This window comes from Lissotriton helveticus, chromosome 4_1 (genome assembly GCF_964261635.1).
Source record: "Lissotriton helveticus chromosome 4_1, aLisHel1.1, whole genome shotgun sequence".
Lineage (NCBI taxonomy): Eukaryota > Metazoa > Chordata > Amphibia > Caudata > Salamandridae > Lissotriton > Lissotriton helveticus.
The window spans coordinates 232,988,229-233,000,660 of NC_136063.1; positions in this window are offsets into that span (position 1 = coordinate 232,988,229).

A 12,432-nucleotide genomic window follows, 5' to 3' on the forward strand; every position below is an offset into this window, starting at 1 on the left:
CAGCAGTGTCTTAAACAATGCGCACTATGCAACATATTTACAACTTGACTCATCTAGGGAGATGCATCACGTTGTAAAGCCCTGCACTACATTATACCTGCGTCAGGTATAATGTTTGCAGGGTGGGCGTTCCGTCGCAAGGAAGCCTCGTAAAAGTGACGCAGTGAAATCTACAAGATTTCACGGAGTCACATTTGCTACGACGCCACTGCTTGAAGCAGGCGTAAGGAGTGATGCAGCATGTTAGGAATAGGACTTACTAACCATTGCTGGAGTTACGCCGTGCTTGCGACACGACTCCAGCAATGCGCTGGCCTTACACTGACAAGATGCGTCACGCATCTGTCTAACTTGCGGCGCATCCATGGTGGCGCAAGGCTATTTTATTAGCTGGCGTATTCCAGCTAATATGCAAGGATGTGCCAGTTCTTGTAAATCTACCCCAAAGTGTGTATGTTTCAAGAAACATGGGCTATAGGTGAAATATATCAACATGGTTATAGAAATTACCACATGTTAGCTAAAAAGTTCACTGCCGGCCAGCCATTAGGTGGCCTAATAATATGCTTTAAGACGTCCCTGGCTTTCAGTAAAAAACAAATTGCCACTCGGTCTTCTGATATACTTGCCCTAAACGTTTGTCCTAAGGACAATCAAACATTTTGTAACATAATGTGTACAAAATAACTTCTCCACACTCTACTAAATCTGTCCTTTAAATCGTCTGAGGAATGTTCTTAGTGTGCTTAGAGGGGATTCCGTCCTTATAACTGGGGTGATTTTGATACAGTTTTTGAACCATCAAGGTTACTTATGGAGGTGGCCAGGGAAGAAATCGATTGTTGAGACATCCCTGATCTGCCAACTTCTCTGGGAAAAATCGCATCTAAATCCGAGCTACTAGAAGATATTTCCTTATCGTTTGATCTTTTAGCTTTATATTTAAATTGATCTGTAGTGATTGGTTCGCTTGAGGCTTCTTATTCACCAACTGATTCGTCGTTGAATGTAATAATAGCAACAATGTTAAATGGGCTAGCATCTGTGGTAACACAGCGGTTATGAGCTCCATGTACGATGTAGTAAACAAGAATTTGGAAATCATCAGTACTAACTTAGATAATCCCTTATTCTTAATGTGTATGCATGTATTATTTTTCACAATCTAAAAGCGTTTTTTTGAAAAAAATGGTAGGACTGACAATGCACTAATGTCTGGCAAAGAATGGTTTAATAAGTTATGCTGCTGCAGGAAGCTCGATTTTATAGCAGCTATTATATCTAGTAATAAAGGGGAAATAAAGTTATCCAGAGCCGCATTCAAAACTGCGATCAGAAGAGCTCGATCAAAAAGTGAAGCAGGCTTTTGGGACATTATTCTAGAAGATGCCTCTTCTAAAAAACTCGACACGTTTCTTGCACATTGTATCTCACAGGGGAAGTAAGAGACAAATGAAGCCAGAAATACATGCTAAGGCTGATAAATGGGTTAAGTACTTTGGAGGCCTATATGATGACCCAACATGCTTTATAGAATTAGGGCCTTATTTATTAGGCCATGCGTCACTCTTACGCCGCCGGTGTGTCACTTTTTGTAACGCGCCAGTGGTGTAAAAAATGTGCCATTTTGCGCCATATTTACAAAGTGATGCATCTAGGTAGACGCGTCACTTTGTAAACTCCTGTGCCACGTTATACCTGCGCCAGGTATAATGTATGCAGGTGGGGGGCATTCCAACGCAAGACAGGGTCGTAGAAGTGACGCAGTGAATGCTATAAAATTTCACTGCACCACTTCTAGGACGCAAATGCGTCAATATCTTACACCTGCTTAATGTCAGGCGTAAGACTGACGCAGGCACATTTAACATGGGACTTGTCCATGTGTAATGACCCACTGTTGGAGTTGCGTCACTTTTGTGACACACTCCAGCAATGTGTCATTTTTGTGCCTACAGATACATCAGAAAAACTGATGTATCTGTAACTCCTTGGGACATGATGCATCATTGGTGTCGCAAGGAGGGCGCAATGAAAAGTGATGCATCGCTGTTTTCTTGCAGTTATGTATCACTGCAAGAAAACAGCTCCCTTAGATTATAGACTAGACAATGCTCGGTCTGAATTGGCTGATCAATGTGTGCCAAGAATTAATTTTACCTTAGAGAATACAATGGAAGCTTTAGCAGCCCAGAAGGTAAGTAAAGCAAGTTAAAATACTGGCATACCTTTTTTAGTCAGAGCCTGACATATGGATCCCATATATTAATGATGTTTCAAACGCAATATCTGCAGGCACCCCAATCTCATCTCATCAGCCTAATTGATAGCCTTCAAAAGATATTTTGTAAACAGGTTTTGATAAATTAACAACTTGGCTGCTAGAAAAAGACATCATTAGTCAGGACCAGGCTAGCTTTAGAGAAGACATAAATAGAGTTCACCAAGTTTTTTGCCTTTTGCTGATAAAATGGAAGACTGTGGATATGTTGGGGGGTAATCTTTATATCGCCTTTAGTGACCTCTGTGCTGCTTTTGATATACTCCCAAGGGGCAAGTTGTAAGAAGTTCTGGAAGCCCTGGGAAGTCCTTTGGACCGCTTAGATTTACTCGGATGATTACACATAATAGTTATGCCATGGTCAGGTTAGGTTCAAATGGTGATTACTTTAAGAATTGCAGTAAAGAAAGGAGTTTGACTGGGTTGTGTTTTGGTTCCTACCTTGTTCTTAATTTTTATTATTGTATGTATAGATTATTTATTAAACTGCATTAACTATTCAGTGTCTTGGTGGGAAATAAAGTGCCAGTTCTATTTTTCACCGAAGACACTCTGATAATGTCAAAAACTGTAAAAGGTCTGCTAGATAGGTTCATGTTGTTTTTTTTCAGTCATAGTTTGGAGATAAATACACACAAAATAAAATCAATGTGTTTTCATTCCCATACAAAATGTAAGGTTAAAAAAATAGGTAGATGCCCCTTCAAGAGAGTAAGGAAATTCGATTATCTTGGAATTTGGATCTCTGACTCTAGCTTCAGGTTTAAGCAAAGTGGTAAAAGAACTGCATTACTTAACTGTAGGCCATGTGCTATAATACATTTTTCTAAGAGTGCCAATAATCATCCTGCCCAGCCCTAGTGATATATAGAGCACAGACAGCAAGTGCAGCATTGTATGGCTTAGCGATATTGGGCCATTGCGACTCTCGAATACCTATCTCTACTTTCAGCTTTTTGGCTACACATGGGTTCTTTGTCTGTCAATGCCAAACAAATTGTAAAAGATAGATTTGGTATTGGAATATTAGAAAATGTCGTTATTCATCTTTCCGGGGTCGACTGACCAACGATTTTCTCTGAATTAAAATGGGACTATATATTCGAGGTTATTCTAGATTATATTCAACTAAGGTTAGCTTGAATCCTATATATAAAGTTTAGGTTGGGAATTAATGTAAATTAAACAGAATACTGAGGCTGTTCGTACTACACAAGACGTAGAACACCTTACAAATGTAATACTAACTTAATTAAATGTTTTTGGGGACTCCTTTAGTTCAGGAAATTGTATTCAGCCTTCTTAACAGAAACATGAATGATTATAAAGTAGTCTTCTCCAGCAGAACACAGACATGTTTCACGAGGGAGGTAAAAATTCTAGTTCTTTATTAGAACTCTATGATCATCACAGGTAGCTGTTGTGGGCACTTGATGTAGTGATATGTGGATTTGTACTGTAAACAGGCCTGTGTCAATTACTAGCTATGATTCTCCTGGGTAGATAGCACCCGGCTAGGAGGTGAAAGCCAATCAATCAAAATGCAGCATTTTTGGTGGTGTACAGCTGTCTGATATGCAATAGTCCATATTACATATTGCTGTTGCCTATATGGCCATTGGAACGTTCTTATTCATGATAGCACAATGTCCTGTTAATAAATCCTCCTAAGTGTCACAAGGGGTCAAAGCTTCCTCTAAGAACCAATAACATTACCAGAAGGCCTCAAACACCATATACTAGTCCTCTATATGCACTATGTATAAATGTGTTCTATCTTCATCCATCAGGCGACAAGCTATCTTCATATCCATAAAACTGCTAATCTATACGTACATCACACATATGCTTTCTATTATAAATAATGAGCATCCCAAAGGATTAGCAGAGGAGGCACTTTTATCGAGGTTGGATTATTGTAATTCCCTCTACCTAGGCACTAATAAATCTGAGATACAGCGCCTACAAAGGGTAAAAAATGCGGCAGCACGCACTCTGTTTGCTCTATCAAAATTTTGCTCACCGACAAAGCTTGTGCCTAAGCTACACTGGCTGCATGTTGATAAAATAATCCAGTTTGGGACATTGTGCTTCGCTCACAAAATTCTGACCAAGCAAGCGGCCCCTGTCTTATCTGATCTGCTGGTGCAGTGTCTACCGCAACGGACGTTACTCTCAGCCAACCAGTATTTAGCTTGCACCCTCCAAATTCTTCGAGCTAGGGCCGGGGGTCGCTCTTTTAAGCCATTGCCATTTGTACTCTGGAATTATCTTCTGGTGTCTATCAGAGGGATTCAGAACCATCTAGCTTTTGGAAAGGCTATAAAAGCCTGGTTATTCTCGACCTAGTCGCACTTCCTCGCTGCTTCTCCATCTTGCAACGTGTTACCTGCGTAGCGCTGGGACACCCCATCGCTGGGGCAGCTATGCACTGTACAAATCTTCTAACATAACAACATTTGCACAACCCTCGCAGTGTGGTGCTTACTTTCCCTCCATGTTAAAGAACGGTAGATGTTTCAGCACCTGAAGAACCGGGTTTTTAGAACACAGCGGTGCCAGGGATAACGCCCGAAGTCTTCGGATTCCCCTGTCTCGGCATACAGAGATACAGGACTTTTCTAGGTGGCGTCAAAGATCAAATTTATTGGCTGCAACCAGTAACAGAATACCACGAAGTACAATGACGTATATTCGTAGGAGACTGCTCAACTTTACAAAGCCAGTCAACCCTTTTTATACAAAATATTGTGCTTCAGGCAAACATTCCTTATTTACAACCAACCAATCCCATGTGTATACGCAAAAAGCATTGCGTAACAAACCCACATTTCATTGTCCAGCCCACCATCAATTATTGGTCGAACCCAACATTCTTCATCAGACAAGTCGAGCGAAACCCATCATATAATCGGTCACCTCCCCATCGTAAACAGGCCATAAAGAAAGGAGCAGAGACAGGTGTAAGTAAGATAAGACATAGTTGTGTGTAATAAAAGGTTAACAATGTCCTGCGCCTTGATCGCTAATCTTGATCAACTACTGAGAAAAGAACTGGCCTAACAAGTTTGGCCTTGAGCAACGAAGTCAGCTTGCCCAGGTCATACAAGAGTCAGCTAAAGGTGTACGTGTCTCAAGAACTCGTTCGGCCGTAGTCATCGGCCCATGTGAGGGCAACCACAAAATGGCTGCCGTACACAAAATGGAACCCGAGGGTTCAGAACGGAATCCCTTATTTCGTAATGAATCCATCACTCGAACATGGCGAAAACACTCGTACATAATATACTCACCATTCTCGGTCTGCTGACACCAGATTCGTCACGATACGACAACCTTTATTGAACGGGTTCAGAATCTCGGAACCTCAGACCCTCCTTTTCCCTTACATAGGCAATCACCCAAACTCACGTTAATCTGAATCCAGGTCTATACTCATCGGATAATCAAGTTGTTGCTGTAGCATCATCCTATTACTTAGCACGTCTCTTGATACAGGTCTCCTTGCACACGAAGTAGCACAGAGGTCACATATAGCAGGAGCACACTGTACACACAGACAGAACAGGAAAAGGATGGCTAAGATCATCCCAATGACCATCAGAATCTTCCATCCCCATCTAGATAACAATCCCCAAAACCATCCCATTAATGACCAATCTCCTTCGTCCACATGTATAGACTCAGAGATCTTATGTAACTTGGAAATGGCTTGGTACACTGTCGGAGCATTGTCTGGAATGAAAACACAGCAACTCGATTGGATCAATTTACATACCCCTCCTCTATCTGCGAGTATGACATCTAACGCAACTCTGTTCTGCAGAGTCATAAGGCGATCCAAATGGAGCTCAGCAGTCAAGTTACTAAGGGCACCGGCAGTTTCAACTATGGTGGACTCAACCACCCTCGTCAATTTCCGTGTGTTCCTGCTGTTAACCATCAGTCCCCAAAACGGCAGAAAACTCTTCATGAAATCACCTACTTCTTGTCCTGCGGTATCTTCCTCACTGAAGACACCTCTAACAACTCTCGTCTTATGGTAATCTGCCGCAGCTGTATAGGTAGGAGGCAACAGGAACGAGACAAAACATGTGCCCGAGAAATCAGGGGGCAACCATGTGTACGCTCTATCGTGACAGACGAAGTAGGTACCCTTAGCTGCTAGAAACAATGGAGAAATCTGGGACGCAAAGACATACGTCTCAGTGCAGATACTCTTCCCTAACTGAGCTCTCGGATTCTTGCCTTTACCTTGCAGACATAGATGACCCTGATGGGGTACAATCCAAATCGGAGAAGATCTTTTAGCTTGCTGTTTCTCACTCAGACTCGCTCCATATCCAGTCACGTTCCATCCAATGTCCGCTAGTGTCTCATCTTTCGGGATAGTCTCATAGGAATTTATTCCTCTAATCATATCCACTATTCCCTTAACTAGAGCACTATTCTTCGGATTGCCCTTCACAGAACGTAGGGGGTAGGCTTCACGGGCGTAAATAAACATCGTTCTGTACGCCCACACAGAACCATTATAGCTAAACAGCAAGACCAGGTAAGGAATACCTTTATCAGCAGTATGGGGCATAAGACCACATACCCAACAGTTAATCGTGTTCACTACTAATTGGTGCTGGTGCAAATGCTGAACGAACTCTAATCTCCTAATGGACCCATGTTCAGGCAGAGGGTGAAAACAATGCGAAGAAACAGTAGAAGGAGGCATGGGTTGTGTAGTGGGTGCAAACATCACTTGAAAAGAGAATATAACATATCCCATTAAAAACATCATTAGGCTAAGCATCATGAAAAGACAAAATATCAAAAAACATTTTCTGCTCATTATTTTACACATTCTGCTTTTGAAACTTTCTTCCTCAACAGGTCTCTCCATCTCGAAAAACTCCATCCTCTAACCTTGCTGCTCGCGGAGGTAGGGTGTTCCGTGCTAAGGAATGCGCCTGTCAGTCCAGGGAAACGCCCAAGGACCAACCAGAACCGTCGACCTTGTGTCTTCGGCTTGCACTCCAAAGACTTGACACCGCGTCCCTACAGCTGAACCCGGATGGCGGCTCGAAAAACAAAAATCGGTCGAAACTGTTTCTCAGATGGGAGAGCTGAACTTTCAAAAATATCAAAGAAAAGAACTTTTGCTTTTATTTGTCCATAGTTCTCAATCTCAAATTATAACGGCTCTTCCCAAGCAATGTCTCATCACGAAACAAAAGGTCAGGCTCAGTAGTGTCCAATCGAACCGATGATGGCACAGCTGCTTGCAGAAGATCGTCGCTTTTACGCTCAGAACTTGTCCCCATTAAACGTGCATCGCTAAAAGGCAGAAAACGAGGCACAGTTTCAGTCTCAGAATCAGGAATACCCTCCTGGACCCACCGGTCGTACGGCAGAGGCAAAGGCACCCTCTTACAGTGTACGCCGTGGATCCAGTGCTTCCTTCCTTGCACTCGTACTGCAGATCGTGTCGATAACAGGACCAAGTAGGGGCCAATCCAGCGGGGCTGATCGTTCTTTGTTCGCTGGAAATTCTTGATTAACACCCATGAACCAGGATCGATGACATGTCCTGGATCTTCAGAAACCTGAGGCAGTGTATCGTGAACCTGTTGGTGTAAGACACGCAATTTAGCCGTCAAATCATACAGATAGTCAAGCAGTATAGGATGTTCAATCTCGCTAAATTTTGTCGGCCTCGGCACTCCCCATATGTTTGCCGGGCGACCGAAAATTATTTCGTAGGGACTAAGTCCCACTCGTGAATGCACAGTCATCCTAGTTGACAAAAGTGCTAATGGCAAAGCATCAGGCCATTTAAGACCAGAGCTCGCCTGTATCTTGGCAAGTTTCAGTTTGAGAGTGCCATTATAGCACTCCACTAGACCAGCTGATTGGGGATGATTTGCAGCATGGAACTTCTGGCGGATTCCTAACCCTTCACACACTCTCTTCATCACTTGTCCCACAAATTCACTCCCATTATTACTCCAGACCATTCTCAGCAAACCATACCTAGGGAAAAATTCTTTAACTAGTGTTTTAGCTGTGGACAAGGCAGTATTATCTTTCAGGGGATATGCTTCAACCCATCTCGAAAAGGCACAAACAACCACGAGCACATATTTCAGGTTGTTGCATCTCTCCATGTGGATGAAATCTAGCTGCAAAACCTCAAACGGATACGTCGGAGGAGCAAAATGACCAGCTGGAGTTGGAGTTCCCTTACCAGGAGTGTATTTCAAACAAATCATACAATTCTTGACCACATTCTCTGCACACTTAGGAATTCCAGCATTTTGCCATACTGGAGCCAACAACTTACAAATCCCTTTCACACTGATATGAGCCATCCCATGCGCCATCGTAACCACTGCAAGCACGTACGCACGGGTAACAACCATCGCTGATGCTCTGACAACTCAACCCAACAACCATTCGAATCCAATCTATCCGTACTCTCTCCCCATACGCTCAACTCTTTCTCTGTAGCTTCAGCTTGAATTGACTTCACACTCTCTATTGTATCTTCAAACATTCCTCTATCCGGAACCCATCTCGCCGGACCCATAACATACATTCGACTCATCACATCTCTCGCCGTTTCTTTCGCAACTTCATCCGCAAACGCATTACCACGACCAACATCATCAGTAACCTTCTTATGTGCACTGCACTTTACAATCGCAACTTGCAACGGCAGGGTCAGTGACTCAAGAAGCTCATTCACCAACTGACCATGCTGTATCTTAGTTCCATGAGACGTGAGGAACCCACGTTCCTTCCACAATCGTCCAAAACTGTGAGCCACACCAAATGCATACTGGCTGTCAGTATATACAGTCACTCGCTTCCCTTTTGACAACACACACGCTCTCGTTGAAGCAATCAACTCCGCTGCTTGGGCTGAATTATGTGGGATACGTGCAGCTTCAACAACCGTATGCAAAGTCGTAACAGCATATGCCGCAGTCGTATCACCATTCGGAAGCTTGAAACACGAACCATCCACCCATAAGGTACCATCACATTCCGCAAGAGGAGTATCCCTAAGGTCTATTCTCTCTTTCGTTTCTTCCTCTGTCCTCAGAAAGCAATCATGCTGCTCAGAAACATCTGTCTCCACTGAAGTCGGCAACAGCATAGCTGGATTCAACGTGTTGCATCTTTTTATATGCACATGACTCTCTAAGAGTGTCAACTCATAACCTGACAATCGAGCACTAGTTAAATGCTGTGTCTTGGTTCTATTTAACAACGTATCCGCTGCATGTGGAACCATCACAATCAATGTATTATCCATCACCAAACCTGCAGACTGTCGAATGGAAACAGCCGCTGCCGCTGTTGCTCTCAAACAACTCGGCAACGCTCTAGCTACCGGATCCAAAGTCGATGAAAAATACGCACATGGACGCTGCTTGTCCCCAAAAGACTGTGTCAACACTGACAACGCACATCCCTCTCTCTCGTGGACATAGAGTGTAAAAGGCTTACTGTAGTCGGGGGTACTCAACACAGGAGCCGAACACAATGCATCTCGTAATTCAGAAAAGCTCTTTTGGCATTCATCAGTCCAAGGAATAGGATTCGGGGTATCCTTAACAGTAAGAGCTATCAAAGGTTTCGCAAGAAGCGAAAAATTCGGGATCCACTGTCCACAGTATGACGTAATACCCAAGAAAGCACGCATTTCTCTCTGTGTGGTTGCCACACTCATTCTCGCGATCGCTTGGATTCGCTCTGGGGTCAATCTTCTTCCCTCCTTCGATAAGAGATGACCTAAGTAGGTCACTTCTTGTCGACAATATTGCAACTTCGAAAGAGACACTTTATGATGGAAGTCAGACAAATGACGCAACAACGACAAAGTAGCTTCTTTACAAATCTCCTCAGTAACTGTAGCCACTAACAAATCATCGATGTACTGAACAAGAGCAGCACCATCAGGTAAGACAATCGTATCAAGTTGTGTTTTCAAAGCCTGACTATAGATCGATGGACTCTCACAATAGCCTTGAGGAGCTCTCTTAAACCGGAAGCTTCGACCTCCTAAAGAGAAGCCGAAAATATCCCTACTCTCCTCGGCAATCGGGATGCTGAAGAAAGCATTCTTCAAATCAATCACCGAAAACCAGGCAGCCGAAGCTGGAATCATTGTTAGTAAAGTAGTAATATCCGGAACAACAGGAAATTGTGGCACTACAATCTTGTTCACCTCTCGAAGATCAATCACAAACCTATATACAGGTGGCTGAGAACAGTCAGTGCGTTTCAAGACAGGCAAAACCGGACTATTGCACACATTACCTCTCGTTTCCTCAATCACATCTTTCTCAATCAGATCATAAATGATCGCTAGCAACGCTCTTTCACCATCACTAGAAATCATGTACTGTGGAATACGTGGCAGTCTAACATTCGCTTTCAGCGTCACAACATATGGCGGAATCTCCAGGAGACCCACATCGTTAGGACCAGTAGCCCAAAGAGTATTAGGCAGGGAGGACAATTCAACTGGGAGTCGGTCTCTCGACAAATACATCGGATAGATCACTCTCTTACCTAATGTAAGTTGTACTCCCGAAGGAGAACACTGTAGCGTTGCATACAATCTCTTTAACAGATCCAGTCCCAACAAATTCTCACCACAACCTGTCGTCAAAATGAGGGGTGCTTCCAATTCACAAGGTCCAACAGAAAGAGACAAAGGACTAGAAATCAGATTCCTTACCGGGGCGCCAGAAAAACCTACTGAAACATTCATTTTGCCAGACAAAGGTGCGCCAGGGAGTTTAGAGTGCATAATAGAACTCTTTGTAGCACCAGTATCCAACAGAAAAGGATCTGACACACCTGATGTAATCACCTCAACATAAAGTCCACTCTGATCTACTGGAACTAACCTCTCTTTGTCTATGGCTGTCCTAGCAATCATTATCGTCCACATTCTCACCTTCGACGTAGTAGTCGTCAGCATAGTATTGAGTCGTCCTACCAGCCGCACCATTCTGCTGATCAAAGCAATTCATCGTATTCTGTTGAGGAAAGGAATGTGCATTCTGGGGGAAACCTCCACGTCCCCTACCTCTAGGAGCTTGCTGAACACCTCGACCTCTCACACCAAAAACACCATTCCCGCGCTGTAACAAAACCGGGCAACTACTTTTAAAATGACCCTCTTCCTTACAATATGCACACTGATTAGGGCCTACAGGAAAACGCGATTGAGGAGACTTGAACCTTTGCGAGTTCCTATGAAACTGCTGAGGTGGCTGATAATCACGCTGGCCACTACGAGGCGGATACGCCTGCTGTAAAAGCACCTTCGTCTTTAACTCTTTAGTCTTCTTCTCTGCTCTATCCTTCTCATCCTTTTCTCTATTTTCATAATACTGTGCAGTAGCCAATATCTGTGCTGATGAGGAAACGGCCCAAGAACTCTCTGAATCCTTCAACTTCTTACACAACTCGGGAATCAAGTTATACACAAATTTATCAACAAACAACCGTTGGCCATCTTCAGTATTCATATCTTGACCACTATGGTCAATAAATGTCTCTTCAAAAGTGGTAAAGAAATCAGACACATTTTCGTCCTTTTTCTGCTTACACGCAGACAATTTATCCCAGTTTACTCGCATAGCCGGCATTAAAGTCTTCATATAAGTAACAATCTTACCAGGGAGTTCTGCTACTAAAGGCTCAGGTTTAGCACCACAAACTTGTCGCGCATCTGCAGCAGCAAGATGAACCCAAGTATCACCTAGCTCTTGCGCATGATCCGTATGACGAATCAATCCCCATAAAGGCTGTGGGACAACATTGCCAAACAACATGTCTATATCAGCTAAATTCATAATACAGGAGTCTGCAGTCTGCGATAATTCCTTATAATACCCCTGCAGGATTTTTACGGGGGTCAGGTAAGGTTTGTTTAAGAGCCAAAACTTCAGCTCACTTCCATGGAACATGTACCCAAACACGCTGAAAATGAGGCAGAACAGATGGATTAGCGGTTAGATCCCCTTCTTTCCAAACTGGGGGAACTTCTCTCATTGGATATTGTCACACCTTTCTCCTAACAGAGGGATCAGGCTCAAACAACGACTGAGAAGGATCCTCACTTCTTAACGACAACA